This window comes from Mustela lutreola, chromosome 11, assembly GCF_030435805.1.
Source record: "Mustela lutreola isolate mMusLut2 chromosome 11, mMusLut2.pri, whole genome shotgun sequence".
Classification (NCBI taxonomy): Eukaryota; Metazoa; Chordata; class Mammalia; order Carnivora; family Mustelidae; genus Mustela; species Mustela lutreola.
This window is the reverse complement of record NC_081300.1, coordinates 59556337-59576095: the sequence shown is the minus strand read 5'-3', so window position 1 is coordinate 59576095 and position 19759 is coordinate 59556337. Positions and strand designations below refer to the sequence as shown.

The 19759-nt window shown below is 42.0% G+C and overlaps 1 protein-coding gene across 5 annotated transcripts in view; it reads left to right on the top strand.

The window, feature by feature from the left end:
- PIEZO2 (piezo type mechanosensitive ion channel component 2) overlaps nucleotides 1-19759 on the top strand; it is a 450629-nt gene that overhangs the window by 64169 nt on the left and 366701 nt on the right. The window lies entirely within an intron of this gene.

Here is a 19759-nt window from a genome sequence, read left to right as displayed (position 1 = left end):
TTGGCCAGTCCAGCCGGTGGATATCATCAAGCCGTTAGATCGTTGAATTTGGTGCACTCACTTCCATTTCCAAGTTTAAAGCCAAATATAAATTCTTAGTTTTCCCCTCTGTTTTTGTTGTTGTTGTTGTTGTTGTTCGTTTGTTTTTAAATCTCCTCCTCCCTCCTCCCCCCACCCCCTTTCTTCCTCACCACTTAATCTGGTAGGCCAGATTTGGCAGCCAGTTTATCAAAGGTCAGAGGGGACATCTGCAGTCTGTTCCAGGAAAAGGCACCGTTACCGATGCTCTGTAATGGAGAATCAATAGAAGAGAACAACCTCGGCAAGCTGATCTGAACAAAAGGCACAAACCAGCAGAATCTGGACATCAGGACTGTTAGGTTCCCCGCTCTTCTTTCCTACCCTTTTCCTTTCAGAAAGGCTCTGCCTGGCTGATCATTAGCTTGACGCCCATTTCCGAATTTCAAGTTGAACTCTTGGTTCAAGTCTCTTTCCCATCATAAGAAGATGCATTGGAAAAGTTTTGACATCTTTTGTCATGATTTTATGATCTTGTTTGAGATCACGGCTCATGAGATCAATAGGTTCTCTTTGTAGGACTTAAAGTAGCCTGGATTTTTATCAGAGCCCACATGGAGATGGCAGGGAAGGGCGAGGTAAGGAGATGCTCCTGAGCTTAGAGGACCGGTGCTTGGAACACTGCTCATGCCTCAGGCCCTGCAGACACAGAAAGGAGCATCTCCTCCTCCTGTTGAGGACCTCCGAAGCATTTCTTGACCGACAGAATATTTGAGGAGCTAGATGTACCCTCCACCTGTCCACATTCTTGTGCTATCAGGTCACTAAACCATGCACCAATTAGAAAGTTCTGTGAGGGCATTTTGGGGGACTTGGCAGGGTACCTAGCCTACCTACAGCTGGTGTTCCAGAATGCTAGAGAGTGTTACTACTCTTCAAAAAAATAATGGTTTTCCCCTCCCGCTGCCCCAATCGTTTCCCTTGAAGTTCAGTTCTACGAGCTTGTGTCTTAAAATGAACTTTAAGTTTGGGCAGTTAACCTTTGTGTGCACATCCTTTCTTCATTTTTTTTTTTTTTCCAGAGTCCTGGGATGGAAAGGCATCTTGGGAGGTCATGGAGGCTGCCCATGACTCAGATGCCCTCAGCCGTCTTCCTTGCCCTAGATTCTCATTTCTTGATAAAGGAAATGTTTCGTGAATTCAGTTATGTCTTTTCTATTACAGGTGCCTGATTGTGTGTTGTATTCCCTTGTAGTTCAATCCAACAAGTTTTAAGGCTTATTAGGGAGATCCTCCGGTATCCTGTTAAGCATTGGGTTATCAAGATGAATTAAGATGAATTAAGTTCTGAGAGTTTACAGGGGTGGTTACCAATACTTTGGAAAAATATGGTTGTTGAGGTATTGCTCCTGGGAATTTGGACTCAGTGAGTGTGAATAGGGCCGCCCAGAATATTCTGACATGTGGCCAGTCGTAAGGACCGCTGGTCAGTACAGAGGATACACACATGTGCATGCATCATTAACACTCAGCAGACTAATAATTTCTGTCTTGATTTGTAAACAGTGCATCAGGAGAGCAGTTTCTTTGATAACAAAATAAAACTAAATGCTGCTTATATAGTTACCTGGCTAATTCCCATGGGCATGGGCTAATCCCCATGTTTCTATACACTTGCCTGCAAGTGGGCATCAGTCACTGTGTTGGAAATTTTCCATTTACTCCGCTAGGCACAGGCCACCCTCGGACACTGGGAGGTTACCCCGCATGGACTGTATTGAGTTGCTTTTCTGCCCTTGCGCTTGGCCAATGAGCGGCAAGGGATCGGATGGCAGCAGGAGAGAGTGCAGGTGCAGTGTCCCCCCCTCCCCCACCGTTATGGCCCTCTGGTCCTCTGCCATCCTTTGCACCTCTTTGTAACCCAGGCTACCCCACTCCATATAGCCCCTTTCTTTATACTTTCTTCAGTGACCTGATTTGAGTGTACCACCTGTGCTCTGCTACAACCTTGGTTGACATGGTCTTTTTTATTAGTAGCTAGGAAGTAGTACAGGAGATAAAGAAAGCAATCAGTCAATTGATTATATTAGAGCTCAAAGAATAAAGAAAATTAGAACGTAGCAGAACGGAGCAATACAGTTTGCTCAGTTGGCCAGGAGCTTTAAACATTCTCCCATGAACGTTTCTTATTTCTGCTCTGTAGAGCTGGAGAAGTCTTCCTTAATGTGGAAGTCCAATGAGTAGACAGTCACAGAGAATGTTCCAGATTCATAATTTCAAGGTGTGGAGTCCTAGGGCTTTATTTCATCTAGGTTTCCTCAACCAAGCACTGATTATAAGAGCATCAAAGTGAGAGTTCTTCATTATTCTAATTGTCTTTAAATTCTGATCCCATATGTTGGTTTTAGCACTTTCATCTGTGTCAAGTCCCCAGGGATACAGGAATGAATAGAACATCATTGTTGCCTTTAGGTGCTTCTAGTTTTGTAGGTGGGTGGGTGGGGAGGACTTGAAAGCAAACAATTCAATTGTTGCCTACACATAGGAGTCCGTATGAGGCTTCATGGGAACACAGCCAAGGAAGTGCCTGAACCAGCATCCAGTGTTGAAGAGATGATGTACTGAATGAGACCCTTGAGTGATTAAGAAAGAAATACAGGAAGCAGTAAAAAGATAAAGAAAACCAGAAAAGAGGAAGCAGCAAGGGGAGCTGCCCGAAGGTTATTGTGGTTGAGGTTTTGAGCCCGCTCAGAAGGTGGGAGGTGGAAAGGCAGAAGGAGCCAGCACACCCGTGTGGCATGCAGAACCCTCCCATTGCCACCTTGCTTCCAACCCTGGAGGGGCGCTCCCCCCCTTGGAGAACGATGAAGACTTTCTGTAGCTGGACAGAAGCACAAATGAAAACCCAACATGAGGGCTTATGCCCTTGTGGTGAAAAGTTGGGGAAAGAGGGCAAGGAGAGTGAGTGCGATGTGTTTAGGGGATGTGAAGAGATAGAGAAACAAAGTGGGGAATCAAATCTTCAGCGTGTAAAGATCGCCCTAGAGCATAATGCTATTCTCTCATCACTGTCCATCGAGGCTGTAAACTCCTGGAGCTCGGGCACTATGTTCTTACTTGTTTGCAGAGGAAAAACACTCTTATTGTCTAGAGTCAGAGAAATGGGTTTATGTTAGAATGAAGGACGACCAAGAGTATTGCTTGGGGAGAGGTGCTTGTGCACAGACATAGGCCTCTGCCTGCCCTGAGGGTAGTTTGATCAGGGGCTGAGGCGTCCACTCTGAAGGCCTTAGGGCCCAGAGGGACGTTGAGGGGTTTGGCCAATTTCTGCCACCGATTGGCACTCACTTTTAACCTAAAACACACACCACTTACATTGTTCCATGAGAAGAAAAACCTCGGACATTGAGGTGCAATTTGGGCTCAAAAATCCTCTTTTCTTACATATGACACTTTCAGCTTCTTCACCTTAAAAAAAAAAATTCTTCTCATTTAAAAGAAAAAACTTGGGGCATCTGGGTGGCTCAGTCATTGGGTGTCTGTCTTTCACTCAGATTATGATCCCAGGGTTCTGGGATCGAGCCCTGCATGGATGGGGTTGGTGGGGGAGTCCCTGCTCAACGGGAAGCCTGCTTCTCCCTCTCTCTCTGCCCCTGCTTGTGTTCCCTCTCTTGCTGTGTCTGTCAAATAAATAAATAAAATATTTAAAAATAAATAAAAAATAAAAATAAAATAAGTTTAAAACTTGATTTATTTATTTGTACTTTTTTTTTTTTTTTTTTTTTTTAATAAGAGAGCTTGGCTTTATAAGCAGGGGTCCATTCTCACCAGATGATTGTGTTTTTCACATCTATCGTTTCAGAACAATTACTGGCAAATTTGTAAACTTGCTCTTAGTGTTTGGATATTTAATCATAATACCAAGTTTTCCTTTTACTTACTTTTCCCACTTGTCTATCTCATTAACCTGTTTATTAGCACTTCCATATTGAATTTTCTTGTCACTAGAAGAGGCAAGATCATGTTTTTAAAAGTCAAGTTTACATCAATTTCATTTTTATGGCTATGCGTAATTTTAACATTTCCCACCATTGACATACTCTCAATTTTCAAAAATATGTATATCATAATAAGTACTATTTTCTTGTAAGTCATATCGATCTTGTTCAATATAACATATATTTATTTGTCACTCGCTCCATGCCAGAACATTATACTAGATGCTGGGAATATGAGGATCATTCTAGTCTCTGTCCTGGGTAATTCCCAGGGCTCCGATCACCACAGGTGCTCATTAGGATTTTCATTATGGAAAGTATGCCTTTCCTCTCTCTTGCTGGCCCTCTCTGGCCCTTCCCCTCCCCTCTCCTTTCTTCCTTCCTTCTCAAAGCAGTATTTGTGTGTGTGTGTGTGTGTGTGTGTGTGTGTGTGTGTGTATGTGTATTCCAGTAACCATTAAAATTCAAGTAAGATTTTTAAAAATTTCCTGTATTTTCGTAGTGATGTATTTTGTTCCATATTTAGCTTCCCATTACCATCTAGGCCACTGCAGCTTTAATACAGAAGGGTAAGTGGGGCTCAGGAAGAAGGAAGGGCCAGAGATTCACAATGTATCAACCTAACAGTGTTAATGATCAGTAAACAGTTTCAAGAGTAAAAGATGAGTGTAGGAACCCTCTAAGTCAGGGTGCGCATGTGGGAGGCTGGGGTGAAGTTCCGCCAGCACGCAGTGTTAGAGCTGGTTTCACCAGATGCATTTGAAGGGGAAGAAAGTGGAGGGACTTTCCGGGAAATCGGACAGCCCCTCAGAAGGAAAGGAGGGTGGAAAATTTTTGAATACTTCAGGAAAAGTAAGTAGGTGACTGGAGTTTGTGGTGTAATGAGGCCTGAGGCTGAGGGATTGTCCAGATTTTAGAGGGTGTGAACTACTGAGGAGGGGAGTCGGTGGAAGGAAGCAGAAGTCTGGAATGGATTGATCCGGTTCTGATTCTTATCCTGTTGTTTTCCAGCTACTGACATGACTAAGGGCCACGCATCCTTTCAGAGTCACACTGTGTTCATCTTTAAAATAAAAATGATGGTGCCATGTGGGGCTTTGGGAAGATAAAAAATATCTTCATGCAGGGGTCCCTTCTGTCCTGGACTCATTCACTTAGTAAATGCTGTGGGGCAGCCTCATTCTGGGGTAAATGGACAAAGCAAAGAGCCAGATGACGTTGAGTCGCTATTGTAAGGACAACTAATAGATGACCCAATATGCATATGACTAATAATTGTTATTAGTGGGGCACCTGGGTGGCTCAGTCCTTAAGTATCTGCCTTTGGCTTAGGTCCTGGGTTTGAGTACCACATCAGGCTCCCAGCTCAGTGGGGGGTCTGCTTCTCCCTCTCCCATTCCCCCTGCTTGTCCCTCTCTTGCTGTATCTCTCTCTGTAAAAACAAAACAAAACAAACAAACTAAAAAAAATAATAACTGTTTTTAGTGCCATTCTCCCACGGCTAGTTGCAGACAAAGGAGGGACATGATCACATTTGTATCTTAGGAAGATGTTGCGGGGAGCCTTGCGTTCCATTCCATTCTATCTCAGACTTAGTTTCTTGCAAGTGGGAAGTGGGAAGCTCACATTTGCTGGCGGCGTAATGTCTAGTGGAGTTTCCACCATCTCAGATTATTAGAATCAAGTTCTCATCAAATAAAAGAGTCAACAAGGGTAGGGTTTTGGCTTCCAAGTGTAAGTAAAATTCAATCGCGTGGGCAGCCAAACCCAAACACTGTGTGTTCCATGGGGAGCGATGAGAAAGGAGGAAGTCTGCAGGACAGACCCCTTGTGGTTGCATCTCTATGGCAATGGATGGCCAGTGCGAATGAAGGAGAGCTTCTGGAATCCAAGGTTTAAGTTCCGTTTCTACATCCTAATCCTTGAGTGATATGTGCCCTTTGTAAAGGGGTGATGACAACCCCTACTTCACAGGACTGTAGAGTGTATCAAATGAGATAAAGCCTTGGTAACCTGAACAGCACGAGCAAGTTATTTTTCTAGAACCTGACAAAAGCTCCTTAAAATTTGATTGATTCAACCAAGTGTTATAAAGAGAAAAATTAATTCTGTTGGATATCAGATAACTAGGGTTCCCTTTTCTACTTCTTTCTCCTAATTGAACTGATTAGTTTTTGAATCAAAATGGATGGCATAGACTGGTTGTTTCGGTAGCAAGTGCGTCTACAATGGCTGTCATGTGGCGCTTTCCTGTCCCCTGAGCCCCAGTTGCTTGGCCTGTGAGAACTCTGAGGATGATTTCTGCAAAATTCCCCAAGCCCTTATGCCTTGAGGCTTTCTGGGTCTGCAGCCTATGTCAATTTTACCTCATGTCAAGGTGGATGCAAAGAACAATCCTTTTTGCACTTGCACCAAACCTTCCATGAGTTCGCCATGTCCCAGAAGGAGGCCATGCCATGTCCTGCAGAACTTACACATCTGGCTTCGTCTCCATGTTCAGTGTTCTCGCTCTATTTACTCTCCACTTTTGAAGCCCAGACAGCATCATCCTCTCTAGCAGAGCACTTGTGCCTTTACCTGGACTCCTCAGGATCTCTTATTCTACCCCAAGAATCTACCACACAAAGCATCCACACAAATACTCCTTCTAAGAGACTCTGGTCCTGCCACTAATTGAATACAAATACCTCCATCTTGTCATAAAACACAACAAATCAGCTTTTTAGAGTAGCTAGACATGAAATAAAATTAAAACATATATATCTGTCTGCCTGATGGTCTTCATCTGTAAACTGATCACATTCAGATTTGCCTGAGTGAGAAGATTGTCCTTATACTAGCGGCTGGTTAGGAATGAACAGCAAGGAAAAAGAGGGGTGTGGGCTAGACCCTCAGGCTGTGAATTGTGGGGGCTGGCAGGTGGAACGTCTTGTTGGACTCACCCTGAATGAGTTCTACAAAATGAAGGAAGTAATGGCCGCTCTAGTGACCATGACTTCTGTGCCAGAAAGTGTTATCTCTGATTCATAGAAAGCTCCAGATTGATTCAGTCTGGTGTGTTTCTACATTCCTACATACTAGTGCATGGGTTTGGTATAATTTGCTGGACCCAAATTGTGCTCTTTCTCCATTGAAATTTCTCCCCTCCCCCTGCTTAATTGCCCTCTGAAGAGGCCCTGGGAAGAGGAATTTGGGGACTGCAGGTTATATATCTGAAGAAAATGAGTAAGAAAAAGTGGGTGTTTGTTTTCCATTATTCTCCAGGTTGTATTTTTAGGCAATCTGCTGCAAAAATTAACAGGTTCCAGATGATAGCTGAGAAAACACCCACCAATCTGATCTTTGTGTGAGACAAAAGTGAGAAGAATGAGCTGTTCTTCAAGATTCATTTGTGCCAAAGAAGGGCTAGCCAGCTTAAAAATACAGAGCAATGTCAGGATGGTGTACATTCAACTAGAAGACAATGACAACTCATAACCTCTGTGTCCCTGGCCTTGTCCTCCAGCTTATTTTATTACTACGAAGGTTTAATTGATTTACTATGCTAGTTCTTACTGGTGTTGGGAGTCTTGTTGGCCATTGTGTGATTCAGCCCAAATCATGTAAGTTTAGATTTACAAGGTTCCCACCCATTAACTGAAAAAGAAAAGGAAGAAAACCTCAAGGGAGGCCCTGGAGGGTGTGTTTGCTTTTGTGTTGACTGGAAATGTTTTATTCTCAACACTCCTGCTCCCTTGTTTCTCCTGTGTAAACATGTTACTTTCTTGAGTAAGTAACATGTAAGCCCCTTAAAAGCAGGGCTTGGCCATCATTGTGTCTTTGGAAACCTAGTGTAACACCTCATACATTATAAGCACACGATGACTGTGCAGAATGAATACAGAGATGAAAAGTTGAACTCCCACTGCCCTTAATAACAGAAGGGTCAGAGAAGAGCTATTTAACTGACTATGGTGTAAATGTTCACCAGCTTTCACCAGATAGATCATTCTGCAACACTCCTTCTGGCTGACATAATGAAATGGCTACAAAAAAAACATCAAAAACAAATGAGATGGAAGTGTTTGTTGGAAAAAAAAAAAAAAAAAAGAAGGGAGGGTAATAATTTTCTCTCAGGCATCCAGGAAGAGGCAAGAAAAAAGTTTCTTTCTTTTTTGTTTTTTTAAGATTTTATTTATTTATTTGAGAGACACAGAGAGAAAGACAGACTGAGAGAACATGAAAGGGGAGCTCAGAGTGAGAAGCGGACTCTCCATGGAGCTGAGAGTCCGATGTGGGACTCAATCCCAGGACTCCGGGATCATGAACTGAGCTGAAGGCAGTTGCTTCACCAACTGAGCCACACAGGTAACCAAGAAAGAAGAGTTTCTTAAACCTTGAACTTTATCTATCACAAAGAAGTGAAGCTCCAGGGAGCTTCTGCGGGAAGAAAAGGGTGTTGTGAAGTTAAACTCCAAGTCTTAAGCATTATTTCTCACAAAGGGATTCAGCGAAAATCCTACTTCATCACAAGAGGCTCTATGAAATTTTGGTCAGCTCTCCAAGACGGAAAAACATTTACTAACCTCATAAAAGGTTAATAAAGTGGGGACAAGGGGCTTTCCACTGTACATCTTTAGCAAACATTCCCTGAACCTCATAACCTGACTCCTAACTAGTGACAACCAGAAGAAAAAATCAAAATATTAATCCCAGTAGAGCCACATTAAGCAAAACCATTAATATCTCAAGCCTCAGCTTCCCTTCACAAAAAAAGAAACTCTATCAGGTATAATTTTTTTAATGTTACTAGAGGCTAGTTCAACTAGAAATGCTCAAATAACCCATGGCATGAATCACAACGAGCTGTCCCGGGGCCAATTCTCTGCTAGCGAGCCTGAGTTCCCAACTGAACAGCGCCTACAGGGTCCATCTTCTGTTATTAAGGGCAGTGGGAGTTCAGCTTACTCAAGAAAGTAACATGTTTACACAGGAAAATTCTACCAGGATCTATGTAGTCAAGGCATAAGAGTGAGAAAGCCAAATGTTGTGAGCATGCAGAGATGGAAGAGATTACTTTATCTTAGATTTGATTTTATTTTAAAATACAAAATACACACATAACAGGGAACTTTAACGTAGTAAGATAAAAAGACAGTGTTCTCCCTCCTTCAATGTCTTTTCTCAGACGCAACTCCTGGTAGTAGTCTGATATATTCCTAAAGATGTTCTCAATGCGTAGTAGGGGTAGCAGAGTGCAATGGGGCAGAGTACAGATGCTGGAGTCGTCCTGGGTGAAGGATCCCTGAGTGGAATTAAATCCCAATTTCACCTTGACCATGGATAAGTTATATATCATTTCAGAGCCTTAGTTTCCTAAAAGTGGGGGATATTGTTAATATCTACCTCTTAGACCTGTCCTATTCTATACAGTTTTATAACCTGTTTCTTTTAACCATGTGTATTATAAACATCTTTTAATGTTCATTCACACGTGCAAAAATCATTCTTTGTGACTGTTGCACAGAGTTGCATGGTGTGACTGACAATCCTTATTGAATTATCCCCTTATGGCCGACATAAATGCTTTTTTATTTGGAAAAGTTTACTTTTTTAGTGGGATAATTAGGCCATTCTCTGGGAGGAGGCAAACATCTGAGCTAGAAGGGTGCTTAGGAATTTGGAATACACTACTGGGCAGAGGTCTTAAGAAGCTGGCAAAGAAAGAGGCAGGCATTTATTTACTCACTCAGTAAATATTTACTGAGATTAAATTTTTAATATTTAATTAATAAATTTTTAAATATTTAATCCATATTATATTTTGGGATAGAAACTGGAAATAGAGTAATGAATTGGAAAGAGCCCATGTTTGAAGGTGGCCTAGGGCATGGTGGTATGCATGTTTAAGGAATAGCTAATTGGGGGCTCTGGCTAGAACAGAGGTTTATTTAGGGAAGTACATTTTTGCTAGAGCTTTCCCAAGAGATAGACAAATAGTGGCAGGGTTCTGCAGCCTCCCTGAAATATTACCAAGTGACTTAGTCAAGACATTTGTAGAGGTAACCAGACCTCTGTAGAATTTTGATATGAGCCATGGAGCTTAGCTTCACAGTGGCTCATGATTTGCACCTGCACTTTGGAGATAGACCACTATACCCAGTCTCATCTAGGAGGACACTGGGGAAAGTTCTGACCCATTATGGATCCTCTAGTAAATACAGGGCATAATGATGGATCAGGAAGAATCAAATGTCATCTTATTCCTGGAAATATAGGAGGTCCAAGACTTCTCTATCTACTGACAAAAAATGAAGCACATTATCAGGTCAAGGTTGTGAGCCAATGAAAACACCCAGAGTAAGCTTAAACACATTACCAGAATTATTACTCTCATTCCAAATAGAGCACCCTATGAACAATTTTTAAAGTACCTTAATTTTATAAGGCGGGAGAATGTACATGGATACTGAAAAGAAGGGTAGTAAGGAAGGAGCAGGAAAGGCCAAGGCCGTCTGTGGAGTGGGATGTGGTTGGGTGGGCAAGCCCAAAGGTCTCTGGTTTGTTCACCACAAGGATTCCTTTGTACCCACTCCATTCTCAGAGACAAAGTCTGTGTGCCGTCAGCATTTGAAGTGATAAAGAAGGGACTAAATCCAAGGTCTAAGTTTCTGCCATTAGAACAAAGAGATTTGGCAGAAGAGGCTAATCTTGAGGCATTCGTCCAGTTCATTGCTATTTTGGATATTGTTCTGGGAGTGAGGATCTGACATTGTGGTCAGAAGCTGTTCCTCATTAGTGTGGTGTCATAAACATAAAGCCCAGACACAGTCAAGGGCTGAATTCATGCCACGAAAGGTGTGTCTACTACTTCTCTGGCACCAGAAATAGTTGAAAGCCAGTAACAATAGGCCTATAGATGGCAGGGAAGAGGGCGTTCCCAGGAAGAAGCAGGCAGGATGTTCAAGTAAATTTGTCAAGATAAAAATGGTCATTTTTCATCAGTTTTGAGCCATATTCGTTGTTGAACAAAGTATAGCACCAACCAGCATTGTGTGCTGAAGACGGAAGAAACTTGACTTTAGCAAACTGCATTGATTTCTTCTTGTGCTAGTGTGCATGTCAGACCACGAAGGATGCTGCCGAGAATAATGGAGAATATTCTGCAAGCTACAGGGGAAGCCTACACACAAAATTCAGTTCACTAATTCCTTCAAAGAAGGAACGTGCGCCAGGCAATAAATCATTACTGTTATTAAAAAGCCATTGCTGCTTACACAAAGTCTACATTTATACTTGTACTCATCCGTGTTCCTGCCCTGGCTGTCCAACACCCCCCCCCCCCCGCCCGCCTTTCTATAGCTGCTGTCTCAAGTTGCTTACAGATAGGATGGAATTGTGGTTGATTCTCTTATTTCTGAAATGGAAATGATGTTTATTTTTCATTTGTAACACCGTTTGACTCTTATGAACTTGCTACTATTTAAATATTTACGACCTGTCTAGTTCAGTGGTTCAACCTAATAATTTAAAGATACTGACACCCACAAGGTGGAGGGTGAGTTTCTAAATCTGAAATCTCCATGAGTCTGTAAAGGTCTTGTGAAAGGTTGTAGATTATCGAGTCTAAGTAAGCAAAAGTCGAGTAAGGAGCTTTGCTTTATGGTTAGGGTCCTAAGCACTTCTCTGAGATTTTTCAGTGATGTAAAAACCCTGCTATAGTGAATTTTTCATATAGTAGAATTTATAAATTTTAGGAAGAGAAGTTAACCTGTGGGAAAATTACACTAAAGTAGCATGAATTAAAAATAAGTAAGATCGAGTTCATGAAGGCAGAGTTAATTAAAAAGTCAAAAGCTGGAACTGAAAAGTGAGTAAAAATTAAACATGAATGATAATCAGCTCTCTTTAAGAATAATGTTTTAACTGAGGAAAATAAGTTTTTCAATTCTCACAATTAATCTTTTTTATAGGCTAAGGGTTCATTGTGATCAATAATTTGAAAACTTAAAAAAGAGGGTCTATGTTCTGCTAGTAAAAGACTGCTGAAGAGGTATAATGACCCCTAGCTTTGTAAATTGTTCAGCTACACAAAAGTGAATTAAGACTGCGTTAAAAGGTATATTCTTCCCCGGAGAATAAATGTGAGTATGAAGGAGGAGGAATGATTTCTAAATCAGTAAACACAGTGACATGAATCTGAGCAGGCTAGCTCATCTTCACTCTAGGTCTCCCAGTCTGCAAGCACTGACTCTCCTCTTCTATAGATTAAAAAAAAAAAGCTACCGAAATGAGTGGGTGAAAAGTTGCAAAGTCTGACCTCTGTCAGCATTCACCTGCCCACCCTGATGTCTTATCCATCACCATGGTAAGAGAGCAAGTTTTATTTGGGGTAATCTGAGGAACTGTGGATTTAAATGCAAGGCTCTTCATACTCCTAATGCAATAGATCTAATTCCTAATATAATTTTTCAGATAGCTTAAGGAACTGTTAGCATAAAAGCTTTGTTTTTTCATTTGCAATCACAGGAGATGATCTGTGCTATTATTCTCTTGGATCCCAGGGAGTTTCTTAGCATGAGCAGGGTCAAGCTTGAGCAGAAGGATTTGCAATTTAAATATGACAAATTTCTGTGGGGAAACTTATGAAATGGTGAATACCATAAAAAATTTATAAAAGAGGGAAAAGAGCACCATATTCTTTCATTTGTCTTTTGCAAACTGTACAATCAGTCAGGATGAGTTTAGAAAACTCATTTAAACTGTTAATATGATTAGTAATATTTGTTGATGTATATTCAAATAATTAAAAAAGAAAACAATCATTTTTTAATAAGAATTAAAAGGCAATACCTGTTTAAATTGATAGGCCCACCCCCAAAAAAATCCAACTAAGATTTTAGTGACTCCCTGTTCAACTCATATTTTACAGATAACACTCCCAGTTATTTTGCATAAGCGGAAAACTTAGACCAAAAGCTTCTATCCTTTATGAATAATATGCTTTCATCTGATTTATCCTTTTTTTTTTTTTTTTTTTTTTTTTTTTTTTTTTTTTTTTTTTTTTTTTTTTTTTTTTTTTAAAGATTTTATTTATTTATTTGACAGAGAGAAATCACAAGTAGATGGAGAGGCAGACAGAGAGAGAGAGGGAAGCAGGCTCTCCACTGAGCAGAGAGCCCGATGCGGGACTCGATCCCAGGACTCTGAGATCATGACCTGAGCCGAAGGCAGCGGCTTAACCCACTGAGCCACCCAGGCGCCCCCATCTGATTTATCCTTAAACTGGCTTAGAAATTTTAGCGATGGTTATGATTAGTAATGGTTATGATTTTCTGCTACAATTGGGTTCTAAGACCTTGCCATCCATTACCTTATAAAAGTCTTCTTGTCCTCGATGCTTTATTCTAAATTTACATTCTTTAAACCAATTTCTTTAATGAAATTAATGTACAATATCATATTTCTCTTCTTTTCCAATTTTTCTGAGATATCATTGACATAAAACATTGTGTACGTTTAAGGTATATAGTGTGTTGCTTTGATATATATTGCAAAATGAAGACCACTGTGATTATTGATGAAGTTTTAGAATATAAGTGAGATTCAGTGGGGTAGAGTCTGGAGCTGACCACCAAGAAGGAATTCTTGAGATGTCTTTGGTGCAAACTGGTGGTTTATTAAAGCACGGGGACAGGAACAATGGGCAAAAGAGCTGCTGTGAGGACCTTGAGGGGCTAGCTGTTGTTGGGAAATGTCATTTATTACCATCTGATTAAACCTTAGTCATGAGACCTTTCAGAAGTATATCCGTGGGCCATATGCTTGGGAATGATTGCCAGCCTGTATCTTGGAGGCTTGAGATGAAGTTTCCAAAGGAATTTTTATATGTTAAAGTAGACTCACAGGATCCTGGTTAGGGAGGAGGGGCGGTCAGGCTAGGATTGCCTTTTGCCCTTATCAAAGTATTATGGTGGAAGCAGTTGAGTCCCTAGAGGACTCTCACTCTGCTCTGCCTCTTTCAAGGACTTGTCAGTGGCTCTAGGTAGTAAGGAAATTTAATAACTTTTCTTCTGCCTTTGTTTCCCGCATCAGTACAGCTAACACCTCCATCGTGTCACATCATCACTATTTCTTTTTTGTGGTGGGATACTTCTATTTCTCGAAGTGTGAGAAATACACGACTGACAGAGTCAGTGTTATACTGACGAACTCCCAGCACCAAAGTCACCGTTCATGCATATCTGGGTCAACATGTAATGTTAAAATATAGGGACTTTCCCCCAATGGGTTAACATAGTTCCTTCTTTGAAAATTATTTCTATTAGCTTTTTGTAGCACAAATGGATGAACATTCCTAGGCCATGCGTGAAGAATATAATGCAGGTGTTACCTGATAAAAGCCTGAAAAAATAAGTGTGCAAGACTATGTCTTGGCTTTTATGAGCTATTGTGGAAGAAACCTTCTGCTAGCATCCTTCTTGATGAAATTACTTCTGGAACTTCCCGAAGGAAGCTACTGGGACAAGACCTCTCATCCATGTGGAGGTCACATCAAGGAAACGGGAAGAGCTCAGGGCACTGGGTCTTGACTGTCAGTTCTAAAGCACCACTTACTCAGACATTTGTAACTTTAACCGGATGTAAACCACAGGAGTGTATAATGGGGAAAAGAATTCTATACAAATAGGCAATGAATCAGGTGACCAAACAGCCTTTTTCCTGTCAATCATTTCTTTGAGAGTTTTCCTTAGGGAACATCTACCATTGTTTAATTCTTTTTCCTACAACATGATAAATATTTGCAATTGATTCTCTTGTCATTAAAAAAAAAAAAAAGAAAAGAACCAGGATTCCGAGAGGACATCCTTTTAAAAGCAACTGATTGCTTCAGAGTCAAGAAGAAAAAATTAAAAGTATGAACGAACAAAAATTTTTGGACTCACCGAATTGACAGAACTGTTTGTCACTTGATATTGAAGTTGCTTATTCTGAGTGCTGTGTATCTACTCCTCTGGCAACTGTTAAAATAAACAAAGCTCTTGGAGGCCTTAAAGAGCATTTAGAACGTACTTAGTTGAAATGGAGATTCGAAACATTTAAGGAATTGTCTCCCAGGCCATTAATAGTGAGATGTTGTTTGGCCTTGCTAAAGGGTATGAAGGAGATAGGAGATCACATCTGGCTAAAAATTCAGCTCTGAGAGCACTTACCTTTAATAACATAATCTAAAATTATTGCCTTCAACTATTATGGAAAGGCAAATTAAAGTGTGCGTAAACTTCTCCATGATCTTATTGTAATGATGGGGAAATTATTATACAGACGGTCTTGGCTTGACAATGATTGGACTTAGCGATTTTTAGACTTTACGAGGGTAGTAAAAGCAATATGCATTCAATAGAAAGCTTTTTTTTTTTAAATTTGGAATTTGAATCTCTTCCTGGGCTCACAACCTGCAGTGCAGTGTTCTCCCATAATGCTGGGCGGCAGCAGCTGCTCCCAGTCTTCCTGAGTGAGCAAGTGGGAGGGTTACATTCTTACCATTCTGTATCCATACAGCCATTGTGTTTGTCACTTTCAGTATGGAAGTCAGTCAGTTACATGAATGAATCCACACGTGGTTATACAATCCGCTCTGTGTCAGATGATTTGCTCAACTGTAGCACCCTGCATACATTAAAGGCAGGCTAGGCTGAGCTATGATACTCATTCAGTAGGTTAGGTGTATTCCATGCATTTTCGACTTAGGATATTTTCAGCATACTTTGGTTTTACTGGGGTGTAACCCCACTGTAAGTCAGGGAAGATCTGTACACAAACTACAGTCAAGTATTTTTATAAATGTTACATGACCATCTAAACAATTTCATACTTGCAAGAGATTTCCGCTTTCTATTTTGGTAAACTAGGTTGTCAAAGTCAAATCATTTCCTTCTTGGAGAGTTTTTGCCAAAACTGCTTACCAGCTTTTATCTTTAGAAAATGAAGTTTGTTAATGAGGCGAGGTCAATTGTTTACATTTCAGATGATGGTATTAATGTTTATAAAGCACTCCACTTGATAACTTGTTGATTCATTTTGTCATTGTGAACTCTCTAGGCTTGGCAAGTTCTTTTGTTTGGGAAATTCTTGTCAACTGTTGTCATCCCTTTGGAGAGGTTTCCACATGATACTTGGGAGGTGGAAGGGGGGGGGTAAGACCAGGTAGGAATAATGGAAACAACAGTGTGTTATTTACCAGAACAGAGAATCTTTCTCCTTTTTTTTTTAAAATATTTTATTTATTTGAGAGAGAGACACTGAGAGAGAGTATGAGCAAGGAGAAGGTCAGAGAGAGAAGCAGACTCCCCGTGGAGCTGGGAGCCCGATGCGGGACTCGATCCCTGCACTCCAGGATCATGACCTGAGCTGAAAGCAGTTGTTTAACCAACTGAGCCACCCAAGTGCCCATCTCCTTTGAACAACTTGGTGTGCATTTCAAAAAACTGTACTGTCAATAGTCAAAATTTTGAGGCAGAAGGCAAAGGTCCAGGTGACCTGAGAGTGAGAGGTGTCGGGTAGCTGAGAACGCTGTGCAGTAGAGTAAGAGAGCTCCTCAGGAAGAATAAGGAATGTGCTCCTGAACAAAGACAACATCATGCTTGGTAAAGGAACCATTGCTATTTGCCTTCTAAGGCTTTTCTAGCTCAAATATGTTTTATTGACAAGTTCAAAGGCATATTTTTGTCTTGATGGGGATAACTCCCTTAGAAATGTCATTCGAAGCCCTCATCAGCTTGGGGGAGCTCTTGGGTAGCAATTTTATACATAAAAAGTAAAGTAGGGAATTCAGCAGTTGGGCTACTGTCATCAGTCAAATGGGATAATTTCAGGTAAAAATAAATGAAGTTGGGCTTTTACAAGTGGCTTGTTTTTTGTTTTGTTTTTAAGTTTGGGTATCTATTGCTGCGGCAAATTACTGAAGTGCTTAGCAGCTTAAAACAACACACTGAGTTTCTGGGAGTTAGGAAGCCAGGTGTGGCCTGGGGGGCTGGTGGCAGGGCACCTCTGGCACAGGCTGTCCCGCAGGGCTGCCGCCAAGGGGGTGGTAAGGCTCCTGACTGTGGAGCTGCTTCCAAGTGAACTCTTGTGGCTGTTCGCTGGTGAGGGCTAGCTACTGGCTAGCGACTACAGTCCCCTGCCATATACCTCTCCCTGGGACAACTCACAACAGTGCAGCTGGCTTCCTTGACAGTGAACAAGGGGAGAGGCAGAGGAACACCCAGGATAGAAGCTGCCATGCAGTATCGTGATACTTCTACAGTTTCTGTTTGCCGGAAATGAGTCATTAGTTCCAGACCATATTCAAGAGCAGGGGAGGACATCCTGGTGTGACACCAGGAGGTGGCGATTACTGGAGACCATTTGGAGGCTGCCTGTCACCCTGGGTTGTCCTTGTTCTCTCCTGAGACTCTTCAGACTTTGCTATAAATAATAATAACTTCAGGCTGCGATGTGGGAAACCAAGAGCAGGCTCCTTTCCTCCCTGGCCCCGAAGTTAATCTTGCAGAATTTCCTCCGTAAATACATTTCCACCATGTATACTGTGAAACCTTACAGAATGAGGTTATAAAACAGAAACAGCAAGATCCATACAAGAGCTTTTGCCATCCTGTTGAGGCCAGGCTCTGGCTCACTGAACCCCTGAGAATTAACTTGGGACAGGACGGACAGGTGAGGATATGTTTTCATGCTGGGGCCATGATGCTTGCTAGTGATAGTGCAGTGTCGGGCCCTAGACTCCCAGGCTCAGACCACCGCCTGGTTCCTTAGCTGCGCTTTCTGCTTTTTCATGTGTCAAAAGGGAGTAATAATGGTCTGTGTAAAAGGAGGATAGTAATAGTATGAGTTAACGTACATGAAGTGTACCCATTGGGGCTTGACACAGAACAAGCACGTTGCTGTAAGCTATTAATGAGATAAATTACCAGCAGATGGGTCCCTGACAATGTTCCTTAAAGTGCTATGATCATACAAGAGAGTTCTGTTTTAGTTTTTACCCAGAAATACTCAGAAATACCCAGAAATTTGCTGCGTAATACTAATTTCAATGTTGCAGAAACAGCCTAAGACTAAAAAGAAAGAAACGTTCCACTTGATTAGGTATTTATTTTGTTTATTGTTGTTGAAATGTCAGCTGTGACGTTTTTATGTGACCATGCCCTGATTTCCTTCCCACATGCCCCTCATGCCTTTCTCATTCCATTTCATTCATTTATTCACTCTTCCTTCCTTACCTGGACACAAGTACCTCCTGCCCTGGGCCGTGGCGCTAGCAGAGATGCTCATGGGCATCTAACCAAAGCCTGCGACACTGAATGACAAGTGTTCTGGAAAAGGCACCGGGGAGTGAAATGCATCTGTTTGGGGAGGTTGTGGACATGGACCGTGACCCAGAAAAGGAAACTTGGGAGCCCTGTAGCGATATGCCTGGTGGAGGAAGGATGGGAAGGTGTTGCAGTCAGAGGGAGGAGTGCTGGCATGACCTAGAGGCAGGAAGCAGCAAAACATGGGGAAGGTGCTGGCAGTTCAGTTGGGCAGCAGTGCAGAACGCGGGGTATGCATTGGTGCATTAGGGCGTGGAGCTGCAGGTGGGGGCAGGAACCGGGCTTGCAGACTTGAACTGAGGGTGACAGCCGGCACTCAGTTGACACCTCAAAGTGACCGCCATCGCCTTCGGATCTCTTGCAAGTCCACATGATCTGTCCTCATCCGGGACTCTCCTGGCACCTTGGGCTCTCTGTGGGGCTCTCTGGGGCAAGTCACATAGGTGAGGCCTTCTTCAGCTCCAAGACCCCTCTGGCACCCACGGAGGCTCTGTCTGCAGGCTCACCCACCTCACCCGTTGGCCCACATCTCACTTTCTCCCAACAATGGTCTACCTTCAGTGCTTCTCCTGAATGCTGCAGCCAGTCCTCCTTCCCCCAGGACCCCCTGCTCCCCCTTTCCCTGCTGGCTTCCTGTTCACGTAGTGCTTGTCTTCCAGCGTTCCTTGTGATTGACTTTTTATCGTGTTTGCTGTTTACCATACATTTCCCCCCAAAATATAAGTTCCCAGAGATAGAAAAGAACCTCTGTGGGTCCCAGCATGTAGGACATGCTCAATAAATATTTGTCGACTAAATGAATCCCCAGATATATTTGAATTGGTTTTTAAGGAGCTTCCACTATGGGTGAGAAATAAGAAGCCGAAGGAAAAAAAAATCTACAAAGACAATTCAAACATATGTTTTCATTTTTGTACATTGTCTCATTTATGTATATTCCTATCAGCCCTGTGAATAGTGTGAAAGTTTCTTCCCGCCTTGGATCTTTCATGAAGGAGGTTAGGAATACCCATGATGGTAAAAAAGCTACAAATATGTGCATGATTCCTTTGGAATGAAAAAGCACCATTTGTGGCTTCCCTCCTTCCCTAGCACACTAGACCTCACTTTCCTCTACTGTGTCTCTGATTGCTGGCTTTGGGAGTAAGCCACCAGAAGCAAGGGCTGGGGCCTGGCTTCTAATCCCCTCTCGAGCTAGCAACTTCTTGATCTGGTCTCCCTGTCTGGGTACCATGTCTCTTGCCCTCCATTTTTTCTCCTACCAAGGTTCCTTCCAACATTTTCCACCTTCATCATCACTGAACCAATTTCCTCATCCTGCAGACTCATTCTCAGTCCTTCTCCTCTTTAGTTTTTCTTTAGTCATCCAATAAATTTATTTTTTATTGCTATAAT